The sequence below is a fragment of the Cryptotermes secundus genome, unplaced genomic scaffold (genome assembly GCF_002891405.2).
Source record: "Cryptotermes secundus unplaced genomic scaffold, Csec_1.0 scaffold816, whole genome shotgun sequence".
NCBI classification, from domain to species: domain Eukaryota; kingdom Metazoa; phylum Arthropoda; class Insecta; order Blattodea; family Kalotermitidae; genus Cryptotermes; species Cryptotermes secundus.
Genome location: NW_019724601.1, coordinates 3,742,500 through 3,764,126, shown reverse-complemented (window position 1 = coordinate 3,764,126; position 21,627 = coordinate 3,742,500). Strand labels below are relative to the sequence as shown.

At 43.3% G+C, this 21,627-nt stretch overlaps 2 protein-coding genes across 3 annotated transcripts in view; one reads left to right on the top strand and one right to left on the bottom strand.

Moving 5' to 3' along the window:
* Positions 1-21,627, top strand: part of LOC111862476 — a 97,694-nt gene that overhangs the window by 17,486 nt on the left and 58,581 nt on the right. The gene's annotated exons all lie outside the window — the stretch shown is intronic.
* Positions 1-21,627, bottom strand: part of LOC111862485 (fatty acid synthase) — a 123,711-nt gene that overhangs the window by 79,960 nt on the left and 22,124 nt on the right. Inside the window, exon 1 of one of the 2 annotated variants that reach the window (XM_023847949.1) lies at positions 18,666-18,862. The exons of the other annotated variant lie outside the window; for it this stretch is intronic. The gene's annotated coding sequence lies outside the window, so the exon portion shown is untranslated. Of the gene's footprint in view, positions 1-18,665; positions 18,863-21,627 lie in introns of those variants that run through there. 2 annotated transcript variants of the gene reach the window in all.

Below are 21,627 nucleotides of genomic sequence, written 5' to 3'. Positions count from 1 at the left end.
AGTAACCACATGCAGTAAAGAATGGCAGCGGTACGCATACAGGGAGACTACACAGGATAACACCTATACAGTGTGGAAACAAGAACTAGCCGCTGCAGCACTTTAGACATAGGGCGAGTAACCCTAATAATTTTAAATTTTAAAATTTAGAGAAAAATTTTAAAGGATTTTAAAATTAGAACTAAAGATTTTATAGTGCTACTACAGGAAAGTCAAAATTAACGTGTGTAAAATAATCTACAAACCAGACAGATATCAACGAAGTAGATGTTGATAATAACGAGGAAAGTGTTTTTAAATGTTAAATTTTGGGCTGGGTGCAGTGTGACAGCGACGTGAGTGTTATACGCCTGATGATGGCCGTCTGGGGCCGAAGCATGTAGTGTAAAGGAGCAAGATCAAGGACACATAATATATTGTTTGTACCTGGGACGGAGTTTATATCATTATATCATTTAACCACTGAGCTTTAACAGGTCAACTTGCAACAAGGTAGATTGTATAGGTTATCACAGCGGTGTTGCGAAGAATCCTGTCTTCTGGGACATGTAATTCGTTTCACTTTCAACGGACTACACGGCGTTATGTCCCAGAAGACTGGGCACTTTAAGGAATACTACAGTACCCATAAATGACATGAGACATGAGTGATTTCTTTAGAAAGGATCCAAAACCGACAGAAGCAGGATATGTCATATACACAACGTCTGTGGGGATATTACATAATCGTAGATTTTCCTTATAACTACAATATTAGCTGTTAAATATTTCACTACTTACTCCACAACAAAGCATTTGCGTTTTATTTCATAACCTATTACGTTAAAGAGCACCTACGCTGCTTCATATAATGAATTTTTGTAGACATCACAGCCGTGACCTGATGTGAAGTTTTATGGGCCCATCTTGGCGGGAGGAGCGCCAGCCTGCGCTAGAGCCCTCGCTCCCAAGGTAATCAAGTCTAGGCCACAACATTTCACTTGGAATTACATATAATTATTCGGATTTTTTTACTTTTTCTATCGTCCTAGAAAATAGAAAACACGATGTATCGGAAACTGGATCTTTCTCCGCCCTCAGGTGAGGGGGGGGGAGGCACCTATTTAGTTGGGTACCTTAGAAAGAGCTAATCTCAATCACTGGACAACCACTATTAGATTTACACAGCTATTTAATCACGTGAGACCAGGCTAATTCGGAGGGAGATGACAAGAAAATATACAATAAAAATTGCGATAAAACGCACATGCGTGGAACTAGGATAGAAAAGGAGGTAAGAATTTGTGTTATCCCAGTTTCACGCATGTGCTTGCTTTACCACATTTTTTATTGTATATTTTCTTGTTTATCTCTCGCCGAATTAGCCTGGTCTCAAGTGACTGAATGGCTGTGTAAATCTACAGGAGTTGTCCAATGATTGAGATTAGCGCTTCCGATGGGGCCCTACTGAGTGTCTTCCACCTTCACCTGAGGACGGAAAGAGATCCAATTTCCGAAACGTCCTATTGTCTGTTTTCTAGAATACCGGACTATGGAGAAACTCCAAAAGCCCAGTAATTTTGAGTGTTATACACCATCGTCAGAGCCCTTTAGAATCAACATTTCACTTACTTTCTCAGACCCGCCTGACGAATCACTATCTCAGTATTTGGGCCCACTGCCTCTATTGACAAGGCCAATGATTAATAAAACCGCCCACGCACAACATGCACAAATATTCAATCGTAAACAGTATCCTTTATATAACATACTGTATATCACGTATCCACATCATAAATACAGAGGGGCCCAAAAACGTATACACATTTTAATATAGGTTATCTATATATGTATATTTTCAGGACCGCCTCTGTGGTCTAGTGATCAGAGTTCTTGGCTACAGATCCAGACGTCCGGGTTCGATTCCCGAAACATTTAATTGTAGAAACTGTTCAGTAATCCTAAAACTATACTTATACTTTGAGACTGAAACGTGGATAAAAAAAAAGTGGTAAATGGAAAAATTTAGCTCCCAATGATATTACATGAAATGCACTATGCTGCATACCGGAAGGTCGCGGATTCAATTCCCGATGAGGTCATTGAATTTTTCAATTGATTTAATCCTTTCAGCCGCACTATGGAACTCGGTTCGACTCAGCCTCCAACATAAATGGGTAGCAGGAATTTTCCTGGAGGGTAAAGGGCGGACGGCGCTTAAGGTTGACATTCTCACTGCCATCCGTGAGCCGACTGTCTAGAAAATGTGGGATCCTCGACGTCTCACAACAATACGGGTCTCCATGGCCTGTTACAATGATAGCTTTACATTTTTTCTGTATATTTGGAATATTCACAGAATAGATACGATACACAAAAGGCTAGTATCTCTGTCGTGACCTACAACCTACAAGTTATTAACTCATTGACAATCCGTTGCTATTGAGTGAAATTGCACAGTGACAATGACAACTCCCCACGCTAATAAAACTTTGCGTCTAAATTTACCTTGTAGCTGTTAGCCTCCTGCGGACCAATGGTCAATATCTCAGCAGGTATATTTCCGGGTACGTACGTTACTATGTAAACCCGATTTCTAAATGAAATCAGGAGGACGAAAAATACGTGAAGAAAGAACAGGCACAATAGATGAAAAAGGAAAGCGAGTGCAATAGAATAACTGACCCTCGCATGACGACGCTTCTGGCCTTCATACACAGATGGCACTCAATGCTGTACCGTTACAAAGGCGTGACATAACTGGCGTTGGTCTTCGCACTGTATGAAAGCTGGCAATACTGTCGAGGTTTTGGAGTTTCATACATCCTCCATCTTCAGGGTAGACAAATGTTCAAATAAGCAAACAAGATCTGGTCAAATAGATCCGGGGGGAGGTTAGTGCCCAATTCGGGCCAACAAAGGCAATGAAACGGGTAATGTGAAAAGGGAGGGGACTTTTGGCATGTTTATAAATTTTAAATGCGGCAGGTGGGAGATTTTTTTGCTTGAGAACCGCTGGTCTGAAACATGAACGGCAGAAGGAAACCGCTGAGCAACACGGACAACGTTTACAATACAACGGGCCGATGAACACCTGATAAAACGTAAAAATGGCAAAGCTGTCACTGTAACAAGTCGTGACGGCCCACAGGGTTGAGACATAGAGGCTCCGACATTTTCTCTAAGACAATCGTCTCACAGATGGCGGTATGGTTGTCAGCCTTACGCGCCGGCCGCCCTTTAGCCCCCATGAAGAATCTTGGTACTGATTTCTGTTAGAGGTTGAGCTGACCCCTGGCCGCCTCTGTGGTCTAGTGGTCAGATTTCTTGGTAACAGATCCAGAGGTCCCGGGTTCGATTACCGGAGCTACCAGATTTTCTGAGAAGTGGTGGGTAAGGAACGGGGTCCACTCAGCCTCGTGAGGATAACTGAGGAGCTATTTCGAGGAAATAGCGACTCCGGTCTTGAAAACCGAAATTAACAGCCGTGTGGATTCGTAGCGCTGATCACGCGACACCCTCTAACTTCGCCGGCAAGCGGCGGTCGCTCGGTCGGTATAGTTCGCTTGCGGACTCAAGCCAAGGAGTTTGTTTTCTTGAGTCGACACCAGGGCCATACTGCGGCTGAAAGGAGTAGGTGATTTTAAAAAACCCACCTCGTCGGGACTCGAACCTGCGACCTTCCGGCTTATAGCATAGGGCTTCAACCAACTACGCTACCGCGTGCCCCAATGAACACCTGGGCCACCATAATTTTAAAAATTACTTGTGGCTCTGTTTCACGTATTCAATCCAATCACAACAGCCCATATAGGTGGGAGGGTACAAAACAGAGGTTACGAGAACTTCTAAATAAGGATTTCCATGAAAACGACGTCTAATGACAGAGAGACTACTGTTGCCAGACACCTACCGTCGTAACTAGTAATATTTGTACCTGTAGTCAGCGCTTGAAGCGCTCTATCCGCAGACCGTGTTATTATCTCACTCAACAGCATAACAATGCATTTAACTACAGGGATATGACCCCTACTTGCGTGAAGCAGACTCGTCTGTTGCGTCGAGTGTCAGTCTGCCTCCCTTGGCCTTGTCGTATCCATGACAACAGTCCGATTACAGAGTGCTCAGTAAAAGCATACAACACATTCGGCTCAGATCTCAATGCCTTTCCGAGAACACGCTGCAGAATGAATAATGTAGAAGTACTCCCGCTGACGAGGGCACATTGTTAAGTAGTTAAAACATTATCCTGATCAGAATATTTGGACGAGCAGGGATGTTGGCACTTGGGGCATTGCGTAACTATGATGAATGCTATTTATACAAGCCACTTCGCAGTCTTTGGTACTATAACAGTGATAGGGGCGTGACTAACTCCAAGGAGCTGAGCCCTTCTTGACAAGCCGAAAGTGCCTCAACTACTCAAGAATTCCCCAACACTTTACGGAAACCGAAGAAGGTTCATTACCGTGCTCACCAGAGCCCCCCCCCATTGGTCCGTATGCTAAGCGAATCAATCCAGCCCATACCAACACATCCGATTCCTACAAGATTCATCCTCCCACCTCCGTCTAGGTCTTCCTAGTTTTCTCTTTCCTTCTGGCTTTCCCACCAAAATCTTAGGTAGGCCGCACACCGACATGCGTCTCAAAACATGTAATAGTCAAGAAACGATGTCTCCGACATGACGCAAAGAATGGAGCACAGCTGAAACGAATGAGATTATGAAAAACTCCGCACACCGGTCTGCGTCATGACGTCATCAGCCTACCTTACCTCTTCTCCCCCATTCGTGCTACATGCCATGCACATCTCATCCTCCTTGACTTGATCATTCTAATTATACTTGGAGAAGAGTACAAGTTATGAAGCTCCTCATTATGCAGTTTCCTCCGCCCTTCTGTCACTTCAGCTCTCTTCGGTCCAAATATTCTCCTCAGCACCCTGTTCTCAAACACCCTGTCTATGTACCTCCCTTAATGAAAGTAACAAAGTTTCACACCCATACAGAACCACAGGCTAAATTACAGTTTTGTATATTCTAATTTTTATGCTTTTGGACAGCAGACGAGAAGACGCTGATCACGCGACACCCTCTATCCGCTAAAGCTGGCACTAACTTCGCTGACAAGTGGCGCTTGCACGGTATAGTTCGCTAGCGGACTAAACGCACGGAGTTTAGTTTTTATAATAATAATAATAATGATAAATATCTATGGTTGAATTATGGGACGGCCATACTGACATGCACAGAGACGGATAAAAACGTCATTGAACAGGTTTATCTTTCGGTACTGTAAGCCTTTCTGCATTATGTAACCATCAAACGCCATAGGAGTTAACACTTCTAAGAAGACTGTATTTGTTCAGCCCCACTTAAGCGACAAATTTGGCCTCAGACCACACACTTCGGGATAATGACGCTTATCACAAAGTAGGCCTTTTATATAACTAATTCTATATTAGTACAGACGCTTCTTCTGCTGTTATTATATTCAAGAGCGTGGGAAATTATATATGCAATGTAAGTAGCTCGGAGAATGTTCCTACGTAATTTGTCATTATAACTGTTAACTCACTGAAGGGACAGTACTGATGCATCGCACACGCAATTAAAGTATAATTTAGCATAGAATAGCAAGGTTTCCGGTTTCCATTCACTTAATCATGAGACATATTACGTTCATTAAATATCGACAGTGCCGGTCACGGTGGCCGAGCGGTCTAAGGCATGTACTGTCTTCGCTCGCTTGGAAACCGGGATCGTGGGTTCGGATTTGTTTCCTGTGAGGTACGAACTGAATTCTTATATATTATTCTTATACATTGCCGGTCACAGTAGCTGAACGGTCTAAGGCATGTACTGTCTTCGCTCGCTTGGAAACCGGGATCGTGGGTTCGAATCCCACTCAGGGCATGGATGTTTAGTTTGTATGTGTGTGCGTTTTTCTGTGTTTGTGTACGGGTAGAGGCCTTGCGACGAGCTGATCACCCGCCCAAGGAGTCCTACCGAATGTGTAAGATCTACAAAAAACCGAAGTGAAAGGAGAAGTTCATGGAGGTAGGAATAGGCACAATGCGGCTTAGGGCCAAGAAAAGAAAAAGAAGAAAAAAAAGAAAAATATATCGACAAGAAAAACACACAAACTTTAATTGATGCAAGTAAAGAGGTTGGTCTAGAAGTAAACACAGAGAAAACTATGTATATGTTACTGTCTTGTCACCAAAATGCAGGGCAAAATCATGACATAAAGATAGGAAACAGATCTCTTCCACTGCGACTGATGAATCGGTCACCTCTTCAGCTTCAGTTGTCCCCTGGTTAAGACTACACAGCGGAACACTGAACTATTGAACTGCCTTCTGCACAGCTCAGATATTTGGGCACAACGATAACAGATCGAAACCTGATTCAGGAGGAAACTAAGAGGCGATTGAACTCGGACAATGCTTGCTACCATTCAGTCCAGAACCTTTTGTCTTCTCGTCTGTTGACCAAAAACATAAAAATTAGAATATACAAAACTATAATTTTGCCTGTGGTTCTTTATGGGTGTGAAACTTGGTCTCTGACATTAAGGGAGGAACATAGACTGAGGGTGTTTGAGAACAGGGTGCTGAGAATATTTGGGACCAAAGAGAGATGACGTGACGGGAGGTTGGAGAAAACTGCATAATGAGAAGCTTCATAACTTGTACTCTTCTCCAAGTATAATTACAGTGATCAAGTCAAGGAGGATGAGGTGGGCAGGTCATGTAGCACGAATGGGGGAGACGAGGAATGCGTATAGGATATTGGTGGGAAAGCCAGAAGGAAAGAGACCACAGGGAAGACCAAGGCGTAGGTGGGTGGACAATATTAGAATGGATCTTAGAGAGATAGGATGGAATGGTATGGATTGGATAAACCTGGCTAAGGATAGGGACCAGTGGAGGGCTCTTGTGAACACGGAGATGAACCTTCGGGTTCCATAAAATGCTGGGAAATTTTTGAGTAGCTGCAGAATTGGCGCCTCCTCAAGAAGGGCTCAGCTCCATGAGTAAGTAAGTAATATAGACATTGTAGGATTTTAGGTTCTGACACCGGTGGTTATGGAAGACTTCCATCTTGTGGGACATAACGCCTTGCAGCCCGCTGAGAGACAGCCTCCATCTTAAAGGCGGAAGAATAAGCTAAATAACAAACCATCATTAAGCACATTACAACAGCGTTCCCTTTTCTGAACTCCAAGTTACGTGTGTCCGTCTGTCGCGATTAAACTGCGGCAAGTCACGAAGTTACAAGTCTATTTTTGTTATCCATTTCACGTTCCGTTTAATTACGATTTATTTTTTTAGACTGCCTCTGTGGTCTAGAGGTCAGAGTTTTTTACTACAGAGCCAGAGGTCCCGGGTTCGATTCCCGCCACTACCAGATTTTCTGAGAAGTAGTGGGTCTGGAACGGGGTCCACTCAGCCTCGTGATGATAACTGAGGAGCTATTTCAATGAAATTGCGGCTCCGGTATAGACAAGCGGCGTCGCTCAGTCGGTATAATTCGCTTGCGGACTACAGGCCATGGAGTTTTTTTTATAAATTTTATTAATTGGCCCATGTTTTGTCTGTAGCATACATGAAATATGACTGCAAGATTTCTTGACTCTCGTAATATCGAGTATAAGATGAACCAAAAGTCTCTGTGAAACTACATTTCTTTTTCCTTACTGGCCCTACAATCCTGTGTGGGTTTTGGCCTCCTCTTTTCTTTTTCTGGAGGTTTCCTAACAATAACTCGAGGACTCCTTGGACTGGGGATCACACCGCTGCAAGGCCTCTCTACCTACACAAAGGTCAACACAAACACATAATAAATGCACACAATACAGACATCCATGTCTCGAGTGGGATTCGAAACTACGATCCCAGTGTTCGAGCGAGCGAAGACGGTTCATGCCTTAGAGAGCGTGGCCCCTGTGATCGGCCTTGTTCTCGATATACCAGTAAATTCGCCATTTACGACAGGATAAAACTTGAAATATGTATGACATATCATACTTGAAAACATGATATTTTGTGGGTTAGACCATTATGGTGCTGAGGTATCATCTGACATCTGAAGCTGTATAACCGACGCAGCTGTTACAGCTCCTTTAAACAAATCAACAAACAATGCAGTCCGTAATTAACTAACGGAACAGGTTGTTCTTGAGCTGCAAACAGCTGCTCAGCTGATCAACAAATTGCCATTGATTTATGTAACTGTATCACAAAATCGGGCTTATTTATAAAATGTTGGCAGTTCTGCCTGAAATCGCCACGAAGATAAGAAACGCCTCACTCACTTCACGCACCACACCCGGCAACTTAATCGATTTTGTCTAGCGCCAGAGCGACCGCCATTGCAACATGTGTAACAACCACGGGCTACCCTGCCTCCTAGTATAGGCGAAGTTGGCTACACTACACTCGTCATAAACATACTAAAACAAGGGTGTAAAAAGTATATGCCCGCCTCTGTGGTCTAGTCGTCAGACTTCCTGGCTACAGATCCAGAGGTCCGAGTTCGATTCCCAGCGCTACCAGATTTTCTGAGAAGTAGTGCGTCTGGGACGAGGTCCACTCTGTCTCGTGAGAACTGAGGAGCTATTTCCAGGAAATAGCGGCTCCGGTCTAGAAAACCGAGATTAACGGCCGTGGGGATCCGATGTGCTGACCACGCGACACCCTCTATCCGCTAAAGTTGGCACTAACTTCGCTGGCAGGCGGCGGTCGCTCGGTCGGTATACTTCGCTTGCGGACTAAAACCAAGATGTTATTTTTTATAAAAAGTATACAGTGTGCACTAAACAAGGCTAGGACGCACTCTTCTTTTATAATTAATATTAACTTCACATGCAAGTATTCACTCTTGGGTTATGATACGTACATTAATAAGAAGTCAAACCTGTGTATAGGGCCTGCTGAATGAATAAGCATTCTGATAACAATGTTCACTGTTATGACATGTTCAAAACAAAATTACTATACATATATATTTCAAAATCGTGCTGTAACTGATCACTGTATCAAGGAAATAACATAAATACGATTTTAACAAGTCTAAACTCAACAGACTTCCTGTCCGGTTTCCTTAGACACTACTGTATTCTGGAGAATGTTCGAAAATGTATTTATGTAACATCACTTTGGTTTAATTGCCTCGAAAACCACAACCTTACTGAGGCAACTGTACTGGGATAAACTGTGTATTTAATTCTTCTCTAAACTCTTATTAGATACATTTTCCCCCCCATAAATACTTATAGAAATATGCACTGATACCCATAAGTAACTAAAGTAAAGCTATCACTGTAACAGGCCCCGGAGGCCCATAGGGTTGTGAGATATTGAGGTTCCCACATTTTCTAGACAATCAGCTCATAGCTGGCGGTAAGGTTGTCAGCCTTACGAGCCGGCCACACTTTACACCCAAGAATATTCCTGGTATACATTTCTGTTAGAGGCTGACTCGACCCCAGGGCCATAGTGCGGCTCGAAGGATTAGGAAATTTGAAAAAATCCACCTCATCGGGATTCCATCCCGTAACCTTCTGGCTTTTCACATAGTGCCTAAACCAACTACGCTACCGCGATGCACTGATACCCATTCCACTTTATTTTTTTTTTAATTTACAAGTTACGACAGAAATAGACTAAGTAATTAACTAACAACTTTACGATTGAAGGTTGCAAAAATAAACCTTTTATAAACGCATTCAGGTAAATTGTGCCTAATATGATCCCACTGTTTTCTGCCGAAATTTGTCACTACTGTCATGAAGGACTGATTTAATTTCATCGGCCATAGATTTCATATATACAGGCTCTCAGACATTGCTTCTTTATACTGTCACGCGATAAAATGACTATACACGGAGTTTGGAATGGTAATTGGATTTATTGAGCTCTGTGACACACACCTCGTGACTATACTTTACAGTTCACTAACACACACACATTAGTATTAATATTTTGTTCTTGGACATTAACCGTCTTGTATTTATCTAAAAACCGTCTTGTTAATTTTTCAAAAGACAACGTTTTGGAGACAGGATTCTGTCTCCGTCTTCAGGTAAAACCTACTCAGTTGGGCCAAATCGATAGAGATAGTCCCTATCTCCGGTCCGGAGATCTTCATCTCCTTCCATCCTATCTGCCTTACTGTCTTCCTATCCCATCTTCGCGTTGAAGTAGTTATCTCAACTATGTCCTTTCATTCCTATGCCCCTTTATCTCCTTCACTCCTTTCTTTCATTCCTCTCCCCGCATCCTAGCAACATAGATGACGGCTTTCCCCGAAGAAAGAACTTGCTATTATTTACGAGTATATGAAGATGTATCAATTGTCCACATGTTAACAAAAACGAGTAGGTTTATCATCCAAGGTATTTTGTTGTTTCCATTTTCAGGGTAAATGTAGTAGAATACTGTTTCGAAGGAACCTGGTGTCTCCATTAAATGTACAGGAAGTGGCTAGGTCAGACACTGATTGTGGGGCACCAAGTGAGAAATTACAACACTATTTCAAATGAGCTGGGAATGAAATCAAACAGACGGTTGTAGCCTGTTTTAAAGTTACTATCCCAACATATAAACAGAAATTCTAGCCAAAGACCGCTCCAATAGAAAGAATAACGCTACCGGCAGTACAAAGTGAACATAATCAACTAGGTGCAAATATAGGACGCACCACTGGGGATAAAAACTAGGGCTACACTTACGGAGTACATCAGCTGGCAAGGGGTTCCAAACAAATAAAAACAACCTCCGTGGCCTGTAGTCCGCAAGCGAACTATACCAACCCAGAGACCGTCGCTTGTCGGCGAAGTTAATACCAACATTAGAGGATAGAGGGCGTCGCGTGGTCAACACAACAGATCCCCACGGCCGGCAATCTCGGTTTTCTAGACCGGAGCCGCTATTTCCTGAAATAGCTCTTAAATTATCCTCACGAGGCTGAGTGGACCCCGTTCCAGACCCACTACTCCTCAGAAAATCTGGAAAGCCGAGAATGGAACCCGGGACCTCTGGATCTGTAGCCAAGAACAATGACGACTAGACCACAGAGGCGGTCCTCCAAGCATATACGATGTTCAAATAACTTTACAATACAGGAATCCCCTCTCCAATCGGGTTCTCACGCCCCGGAATTCTGTTCACAGTTTTCCCTCTGTATATCAATTCTCAAACCGCGGTATAAGAATCCGTGTACATACAGTCTTATATGGAAATGTACATTATACACTTGTAGACAGCCGTGTGTGCAAGAAAGGTGTTCCTTTACAGCTTCCTGTATTATGAACGAAATAACTGTGCAGCTAATTTTAGAAACAGCTGAGAGAAAAGAAGGTCACGCGGCATTGACCGAGACTGGTTTTCCAAAGGAGACATGTCTGCGTGTGAATCCCGCGTTCCTTATCTCTTACTACCGCAACAAGGTAGGTCAGACTGCGCGCGGGCAATGTCATTTGTGTTACGGTGCAATGTGCAAAGGTTCGAAAATTAAATCAGTTCCGAGGATACTTAGTGCCTCCATCTTCATGACAGAAATGGCTACCGACGCTTCGGAAGAACCGGCTGTCTTAATCTTCAGGATACGGGTCGTCAGAATCGGCCTGAGGAAATACACGGTGTAAAACCAGACGCCCACAACTAATTTAACCGCGATGAAAACCTCGCACCCAATAGTGATGAATAACTCTACTTCAAGAAACGCGTTATCAACTGGCCACACTGCTTCGTTACATAGGCCCTAGACCAGCCGTGTCAAACATGCGGCCCCCATAGCCACAAAGTGCGGCCCCTCAACTTTTAGAGCTAATTGATATTAAAATCAACATTAAAATTTTAGTAGAAATATTTTTTGTAAACACAATTTTTCAACAGACCAGAAGACAAGAAGTCTCACGCAGACATAAATTAGCAGGCTGCATGAAATTCAATGTTTTGCTATTTCTAACATAATTTCTTGTGTAATCTCTCTTTTTACATATTGAAAAGCTGTTTGATACTTGTCAAAAATGGCATTCTCTTGCTTTTTAAAACTGTAAGATATGTGACTTTAGGTAATTATATTGAAATTATTCCTAAATAATAAATAGAATTAAATTTCCTTGTATCAAAATCTAATGTATATTTCTACTTTGAAGTGCGGCCCTGGACTATTATTTATAGGGATGAGGTGGCCCTCTGTACAAGTTGGGTTTGACATGCCAGCCCTAGACGGTGCAATTCAATTCCTGGCAGGGGAAGGACGACTCTGTTGGCAACCTATTATCCAAGACAAAAGGGCCTAAGGGCAAACCTTACAATTCAAACTAGAGCTGATGAATTTGACAATTCCCATCTCCGCAAATACAGCCTTATAGAATATGCGGTGCTGTTACCTAGAGATGGCTATCACTACTACTACTACTACTACTACTACTACTACTACTACTACTACTACTACTACTACTACTACTACTACTACCACAAACCGCAACTTCTACAACTTCTAGAAGTTCATAACATACGTACATACACCACATAACGAGTGTTCTGATTTACGTTAACTTCTACCAGGGAAACGTACAATGCAAGCCCTGCTTCTTCGGACGTTCTTTACATAGTAAAAGAGCCGGTTACGGTAGCCCAGCGGTTCGAATCCCACTCGGGGCACGGATGTTCGGTGTGTGTGCGTTTTTCTGTGTTTGTGTTGTCCTGTGTTTAGGTAGAGGCCTTGCGACGAGGTTATCACCCGTCCAAGGATTCCTACCGTCTGTAAAAATGATCAAGAAACTGAGAAATCAGCCCTTTAAGCTGAAAAGTGGGAGCGAGAGAAAAAAAACGCAGTAAGAGGGCAGTGCAGTATATGATCATGTCTTTCTGTCATGTGACCTAGTAACAGCGACTAAATGTTTCGATAACTTCTTTTATTCGACAGGGAGCTTTCATTAAATCTTGTCGGGCAGTTCCAATTTTCAGGCATACTGATCCACTACGTAAAGTAAAAAGTAAAGCTATCACTGTACCAGGCCGTGAAGGCCCATAGGGTTGTGAGACGTTGAGGGTCCCACATTATGTAGACAATCGGCTTATAGATGGCGGTAAGGTTGTCAGCTTTACGCGCCGGCCGCGCTTTTTTCCCCAGGAAAATTATTTAATTAATTCCTGGTACTCATTTCTGTTAGAGGCTGGGTAAACCCCAGGGCCTAGTGCAGCTGGAACAATTAGGTCAACTGAAAAAATCCAATGATCTAATCGGGACTTGAACCCGCGAAACAATATCAGCGTATTCTGAGTCTCGGCTGAGGTGAGGACTGGGCACATACCGAATACAAGTCAAAATCGGTAGCACTTGAATCAATTTGCTTTGTCATCCTACCATTCGCCGGTTTAGTCCAAAGAAGACAATAAGAAAATGAAAAAAAGGAAAACAAGACAATGGGGTCACTGAAGGAATTTATCAAATGGCCATTGAGGACATTTCCCCTGAGGCAAAACGAGTGGAGCGTGAACTCGACCACTCACCTCCATCTAGCGCCGTGATAAATACGCTAAGCTTCCCATCCACGTCCCTATACTCGATCATGGTGTCGTGGCTACCGTAAATTAAAGGTGTCCCTGTGATCAATTAATTAAACATCACACCATGAAAACGTATGAGTGAAGGTACAGTTCCACCATTCATGACCTCGGCACTAGATTGAAGTGAGTGATCTGCTTCACGCATCGGCCGCTTTAACCCCGGTACGCATTCGCTAGAAAGCTGAGTGGGCCTCAGAGGACGCCTCTGGACGCCGTGGAGCGTCGGGAATAAAACTATTTTAACAGCTGCTCAGCTGGTTATGAAATTTTCTGCTGAAGGTTCATTATCGCGTTCACAAAAGCCATAAACTGAACGCTGTCCGTGTGCAACCCAGTCCGTACGCAATTTCTTTAAGACTCTTTTTAATATCAACGTCTCTGAAATATTCTAATCATTTCTCATATCCTCATGAGCTGTTCATGCCACCTTCCCCCACGTGATCGCCGGGACAATAAATATGACGTCAGCACACAGAAAACTTTACGCACCCTTTGCTCTCGTATGGCGGGGCAAACCGACATTTTTCCTTCTCTGGTTATATTTGTGACCAACCTGACACTTCCTGCTTCCGGCTGGCTGATGTTGATGTCGACTGACGACGCCGAATTCCGATTTCAACAGCTTATCACTGCATTCTGGGCAAGGGAAAAACCGGCTCACACTCGGACAAGATTATTTTTGTGCGGGTGTGTCGACTATCAACTCATATCAAGCTGACTCATAAGGCCTGATTATTGCGTACTTCACAGGCAGATATGAACCCAACAGCCAGTCCCGCCCATTACTCATTCTGGTCCGGTATGATCAGTATACATCAGTCGGTGTAGCGACGGGCTAAGGGCTGGACGACCGAAGTTCCATTCCCAAGCAGAGCTTTCTTCTCCACAGCATCCAGACCGGCTCGTATGCCCACAGGAATATAGGAAGCTCTTTCTCCGGGGGTGAAGTGGCAGGGGCGTGTTGCTGACCACTCACCTCCATCTAGTGTATTACTGATTAAGAACTGGGGCACGTGCAATTGAGCGTGTATTTTCCACGTTTATTGCAGATACGACAGCTGTGATTACTCATTTCTTATAATGACCAGTTTACATGCTGGTCGGTCGAGCGAGGTTCGATTCCCGACAGCGGCGAGAGATTTCCGCAGCGTCCAGGGCGGCTGAGGTGCTCCCAACCTCATATCCAATGGGTAATGGTGGCTATTTCCACAGCAGTAAAGCGGCAGGGTGGTCAAAGCTCATCACTCACCTCCATGCAGAGCCGAAATTAAGATTGGTGGAGCGTTACCAGCCGATTACTGTGGCCGCGCGGTCAAAGCATAAACAATGGAATCGTGGGTTCAAATCCCACTCAAGGCATGGACGTCTGTGTGCGTTTATTCTGTTTGTATTGTTCTGTGTGTAGGTAGTGGCCTTGCGACGAGCTGATCTCCCGTCCAAGGAGTCCTACCGACTGTGTATAGGCTTAAAAAACTTAAAAAGCGGCCAAGGTAAAAGGGCTGTAGGAAAAGAGAGAGCTTTACCTCCACTGCCCCATACGCCATGGCGTGGTACTTAATTAAAGCAAAGGGACAAAGTTCGTACGTTTATTTTGCTTCTGGTGGTAGGACAGATTAGAATGACTGGACGTCTAGTTCCGTCTCACACTTTGGAAATTTCCCCCCAGATTCTGCTGAAGTGTGTACTGTAAAATCTTTTCAACGGCCGCGGATTGTCCTGATGTAAGTTTCCGCACGAAGTCCCCCGTGAAATGTCAGTGACCCTGTTCGTACTTCGTTCAGCAACATCGCTGCACGGACTGACAAAAACAGATCTAAAACCCTGTGACGGTACATCAGTACAAATATTATGTTTCTGGATATTATCCATCGTCCTGATTTTTACCTAAAATCATCGTCCTGTTTATATTTCAAAACATAACGTTTCGGATACTGGATCCTGTCTGTCGCCGTCTCCAGGTAAAACCTACTAAATTGAGCCCAATCGATAGAGCTAGTACCTATGGACGGTTGGGCTCCACAGATGGAAGCTGTGAAGTGAAAATTTTCTGCCTCTGGCGAGAATCGAGTTTTCATTCCCCAGCCGTAAATATATTGAGCTATCCTAGCTCCAGATATGTATTTGCGACAAATGAACGCCACGGCCAATTAAGTACAAAGAGTCGGCAAGAACGCCGACCATCAGAAAGTAATTCAACGTTGTGAACATTCTCGCACAACTATGAATTAATCAGCAGATGCAGTTGGCGTTTGACATGTAACCGCAAACGCCTAAACTTGATGTAAGCTGTATTGACTCTTTCTTTGCCAGTTAATATAAACCAAAATAAATCCTCTACATATGTCATAGAACTGCCAATTTTTAGATTACACAACATAAGATACAATTCTGCGTGCATAACCAATTTCCTTAACACACATTCTAATATTACGTCGACATTGCCTGGGTGCTGCAAGTAGCTGATCTTTCACAACGTACTGTAACCGTACGTCACTCGCCAAAATTATTTAATTAAGGGTACGAACAACTAATGCACTGTTTAATACCATGAGAGACGCTCCACCGGCGAGATACCATCCCGGGACTGTCTAGGTGTAATTCAACTATTGTCCTCCTTAGGCTAAGGGTGCCCCTATTGTCCCTAACGTCGCCTGTTTACTCCCAGTATCATAAACCCATGAACTGACCGTGTGCGAGACCGGCCAGGAGGGGTCTTGCGTGCCTTGAAGACCTAAAAACGTTTACGGGCTTCTCGAAAAATACGAATGTAGGTCAGATGCCGGGCTCGACCCGTGGCTTTCTCTTTTTATTCTCTTTTTATGTTTCTATTTTTTCGTTTTTTAGGCCAACCGGGGGACTGGTAAAGAGAGGGCAGTCGGTTTTAGGGAGCGGAGGAGGACAGTAGTTGAAAGGTAGATAGAGAAGAGAGAAGTGTTTAACAGTAGGGTAGCGAGTAGGGCGGACGGAGTGGCTAGCTTGAAGGACAATGCAAATATTAACCACTGAATGAAATTTTAAATTAAAAGTGCAATATTCGGTGTTCTGGAGATCCCAGATTTATTAACCCCGAAGTGTGTTCCACTCCCATCTCCTAAGCACCCGTATCCTGAGGAAAGGAACCCAAGCTCGAGCGAAAGTCGTGGCAGCTGTACGTCGGCGGTCGGCTGCAGTACTGTAACGTGTTTGGAATAGGTACTTCCATGGTAACGCAATAACAATGAGCCTTTGCGTAGAGAAGGCCAAAAAAACGAAGCAGCGCTTCCCTGGAGATGAACAACAGAAGGTTCGTTGCGCAACAATGGACTGTCGAAACAGCAGAAACGGAACCGTGAGAAATGGTGTCTAGTATCCGGTCCGCATAACGCCTATATAAGAGGGTTGGAAGCAGAACGAGACAGGGATCCAGCCACGGCCAAGGACAGTTGAGGCGTCGCAGCCGCAGTACAAGTATTGAAGTTGAGGCAGCAGTTGTGACACTGCAAGTGGTAGTAACTGTATTACTGACTCTAAGTAAGTGTGGATGAATGAGTTCAATAAATAATCGCTGAATTCGAAGGCTACGTGGATTTATTTGTCACGTGACATACCCAACACGTGACAGTATATATTCGGGTGGTACGCGGTTCTATTCGTCGTCGTCCCGAGTCTCTCCACTAACTTCATGTACCAGTATCACTACCTTTCAAATCCTTACTCATTTACCATTCATGACCACCCAGTCTCATTCGATATTATATTCTACACTTGTATAGCTGAAACAGCATTGTCAATTAACGTAAGAATTTATCATTCCAAATACCCACCAAAAGTATGCCCTGTTCCACCATTTAATGGTTTTCGAGGGGAAGTTTTAGTGGCAAGCTTACAAAATCTGTTCTTCAGACACGGGTATGTATCATCCAAACGTTCATATCGTCCCAACATTAATTTAAAGATTACAGTTTGTTTCTTAGGAGCCGGGATAGCGTAGTCGGTAGAGCGACTGGCTATGGGCTGAACGACCGAGGGGTCAGAGTTCGAGTCCCGGTAGGGTCATGAATTTTCACTTCTCCAATCGTCCAGACCGGCTATGGGGGCCACCCAACTTCCTATACAATGGATACCGGGGGTAAAACAGTTGGGGCATGAAGCTGATCACTCACCTCCAACTAGTGCCGAGGTCAAGAAAATGTGGCTCTACACACCCACTCCCATATACGTCTTCATGGAGTAGTGGTTAATTAATTAAGCACAGGGACAACTTTACAGTTTGCTTGTTGGGGAGAAAATTGTGATATATGTATACATATAATGTTGTAAAATTGAAGTATCGACATCTGTGGACAAGTCAAATCATATTTTTTTATGAAGTGTTTTTCTTTATTGCTAGTGGGTTGGGACTAAGTCCCTTGTACTGCGGCCACTTCTGGCCTATTTTACCAGCCCCAGGTGACAGGTGAGGGTGATTGTGGAGCAAGTGATGGAATGAAGATTGGCAGGGGAAACCGAAGTACTCGGAGAAAACCTGACCCAGCATCACTCTGTCCACCACAAATCCCACTTGACCAGACCCGGGATCGAACCCGGGCCGCCGCGATGGTAAGCCAGAGACTAACCGCTTGAGTTATGACGCGGCCATGAAAAGTGGTTACTTAACAACGTACCAATCGTATAAAAACGAACCTTTTAAATACCCATGCAATATAATTTTGGGAAACGATTAACAGTACCGGTAACTCAATTTAAATTGTATTAATTATGCTAATGAGATTAATTACAATTATCGATATAAAACACCTCTGAGCAGACTTAAGAGAGACGGTACGCAATCAGAACAAATTATAAATCATACCAACAATGTAAACATTAAACCCACCTTAAATCACTTGGTATGAACGGATAATTTACTTTAAAACGCGCCGTTTCCACAAATAGAAACCGTTAAAATATCCATAAAATAGAATAAGCTTAAATTTACTAATGACTGTATAATAGATTAATTATTATAACGAGACTAATTACAGTTAATCACTATAAAGTACCTCTTATAAAACTTACCAGAGTTAGTAGTAACACTAGCACAAACTGAACCCTAACAGCAATGTAAATATTAAACCTACCTTCAATCACTTGAAATCAACTTATAATTTCACTCAAGATATCCGATAATCGACTTGTATTCGTATTTCAGGCAGTGTGTGTTACGGAAATTCAACGATTTGAAGAAGAAATAGTTAATAAATTAGATGTAAAGTGGCTTGATGTTCTGTTTCACATCGACCATACTAAAGCACTGCACCAACTACTCATAATCCCCCTTGACTGCTTTATTGTAGCGGCTCTATGGTGTGATGTCAGACTATATGAAACTGACCAATGAGCGTCTTTCTTTTCAGCAAACCCCGCCAGCCCCGCGCACTCGCGTTTGCGCATAGCTCATTCGCAATGCGCGTGGCACGACAGATCGCGCCAGATGCCGGTCAGTCCCAAATCTCGTGCGAGGACACAAAGGTGTCTCGGTTGACTTTCCACTGCAAACTGCGGACAAAGGAACATGCCCATAAACATTTGTCATGTTCCCTAAGCTGTATCATGCATAGCCACAACACAGTTTTAAATATGTAACACGAAAATCGGCTGACCATACAAAATATACGCTTCTAAAATTAAATCTTTATAAACTGTGACATAAAAAACATATAGGCAAAATGAACTCCATCAAACTATGTTTCAATATTGTTCTAAGAAACCGCACAACACAGAATTACGTGCGATGTAGTGTTTATTGTTTCAGTTTTGTTTCTGGGAGGAAAGAGCCCACCAGGAAGACCAAGGCGTAGATGGGTGGACAATATCAAAATGGATCATAGAGAAATAGGTTGGCATTGAATGGTATGGATTGGATTCATCTGGCTCAGGATAGGGACCAGTGGGGGGCTCTTGTGAACACGGCAATGAACTTTCGAGTTCCATAAAATGCGGGGAAATTCTTGAGTAACTGCACAATTTGGCGGCTTCTCAAGAAGGGCTCAGCTCCATGAGTGAGTTCTGCTTTTTGGCTAATTTTAACTTAATATCTTGCCTCCCTGTCAGTTATTTTGAACTGCTTTGAATGCAAAGCAACGTATCTATAAGACAGCCTGGAGCAAGGACTGCAAAATTCTAAAGTAAATAGGCCCAATATACCTGACCGTTTTCGATCAAACTCGGTATAGCCAACCTACTCTAATTCACTTGGTGGGGGGTGGAATCCAGCTGGGTCCACTCGGCACGGCGGCCTGTTATTGGTCTATTGTACCTGCCCCGGGTGATTATGATAATGGAGAATTTGGTGGAATGAAGATTGGCAGGGGAAAACCGAAGTACTCAAAGAAAACCCGCCCCAGTGCCACTTCGTCCACCAAAAATCCCACTTGACCAGACCCGGGATCAAACTCGGGCCTCCGCGGTGGGTAGCCAATGACTAACCGCTTAAGCTATGGCGCGGCCTGAACCAACACTATATTCTCTGGGTCAGTTTTTGTTTAGTTTAAGTTGGCACATTTTAGGGGACACTTTACGTAAGGGCATTTTACTTGCACCAGTCTGGGATCTTTGGGTTCTGTCATAAACCCTACTGAATCTGGAAGTACACGTATATGACAAGAATACTGTCATTTACAATTTCCATTTGCATCTATTTATCTGCCAAGGGCCCCTTAATGCAAGGGCCTAACTGAACCTTCACACACACATGCATATCTGTTTAATCCTTAAACAGACATCGACAAAATTTCATATACGACATATGACAAGAGTAATACCATGTATAGAATATCCCCTTTAAGCATCAAGGTCATTAGAATAAGATTTAAAAACACAGTTCCTACCTGACACTGAAAACAAAAGAGTCTGCGTTAATAAAGACCAACCAGTTAAGAGAAGCAATCGCTTTTCATTCTGAAAATCGTATGAAACACGTTCTGGAGACAAAATACAGAGTGTCAATGTTAAAGCAGGTGATACGTCCAATAACTATTGTTTTTTAAAGGTTAAAGACCACTATAGAATCTAATTCATATTTTAAGTCTATTTTTTCAGTCCTGTAACGTCCATGAAACTTGATACGAGGGCGAGTCAGTAAACAGGTCACAAATGGATATAAAACGTAAAACATGTGATATTCTAACATGGACAAAATATTTATTTCTCGACATATTCTCCACCAAAGCGGCCTCCGTAGTCTAGAGGTAACGTTCCCACCTCATGACTCGTAGTACGCGGGTTCAAATACCCGGCGGAGGTCGTCGAATTTTTAAGGGCAGAAAAATTCAGGGAACAAGTCCTCCGAGAGGGACTTTAAGCTGTGTGTCCCGTGTCGTAACTTTACGACACGTAAAAGAACCTCATATCCCCAAAGGGGATCACTGAGCCAAATTCCAGGACGTTTCCCGCCCAACAATAGTCTCTAAGGCCTCTGATAGATGGGGGAAGCATTACAGACACCGCTAAGCAAGTGGCCGAACTCGCTTGCTCGGCGGGACTGATGGTACGCACCATTTATCGGTAGGGTATAGAAACTGGTAGAATATCATAGAGGGAAGCACAATAGATCAAACTGGTCGCGGTGCATGGGGAAACCCACCCTCTCTAAATAACTAACTAACTATCCTCCACCAACATTCATACACTTGTTCCATCGCATATTTATATTTGTTGTCCAAAAACATAAAAATTAGTCCATGATATGTATGTAATGGCCGTCTTGTAGTGCACTCAATTTCATATGTCACTTCTTACATGTTTCGGCATGTTTCATATCATGGATGAAAATCAGTGCAACAAGACGCTAAAATACAATATTATAAAAATTAGAATATATAAAACCATAATTTTGCCTGTGGTTCTGTATGGGTGTGAAACTTGGTCTCTGACATTAAGGGAGGAACAGGGTGTTGAGGAGAATATTTGGACCGAAGAGGGATGAAGTGACAGGAGGTTGGAGAAAACTGCATAACGAGGAGCTTCATAACTTGTACTCTTCTGCAAGTATAATTAGAATGATCAAGTCAAGGAGGATGAGGTGGGCAGGTCATGTAGCAC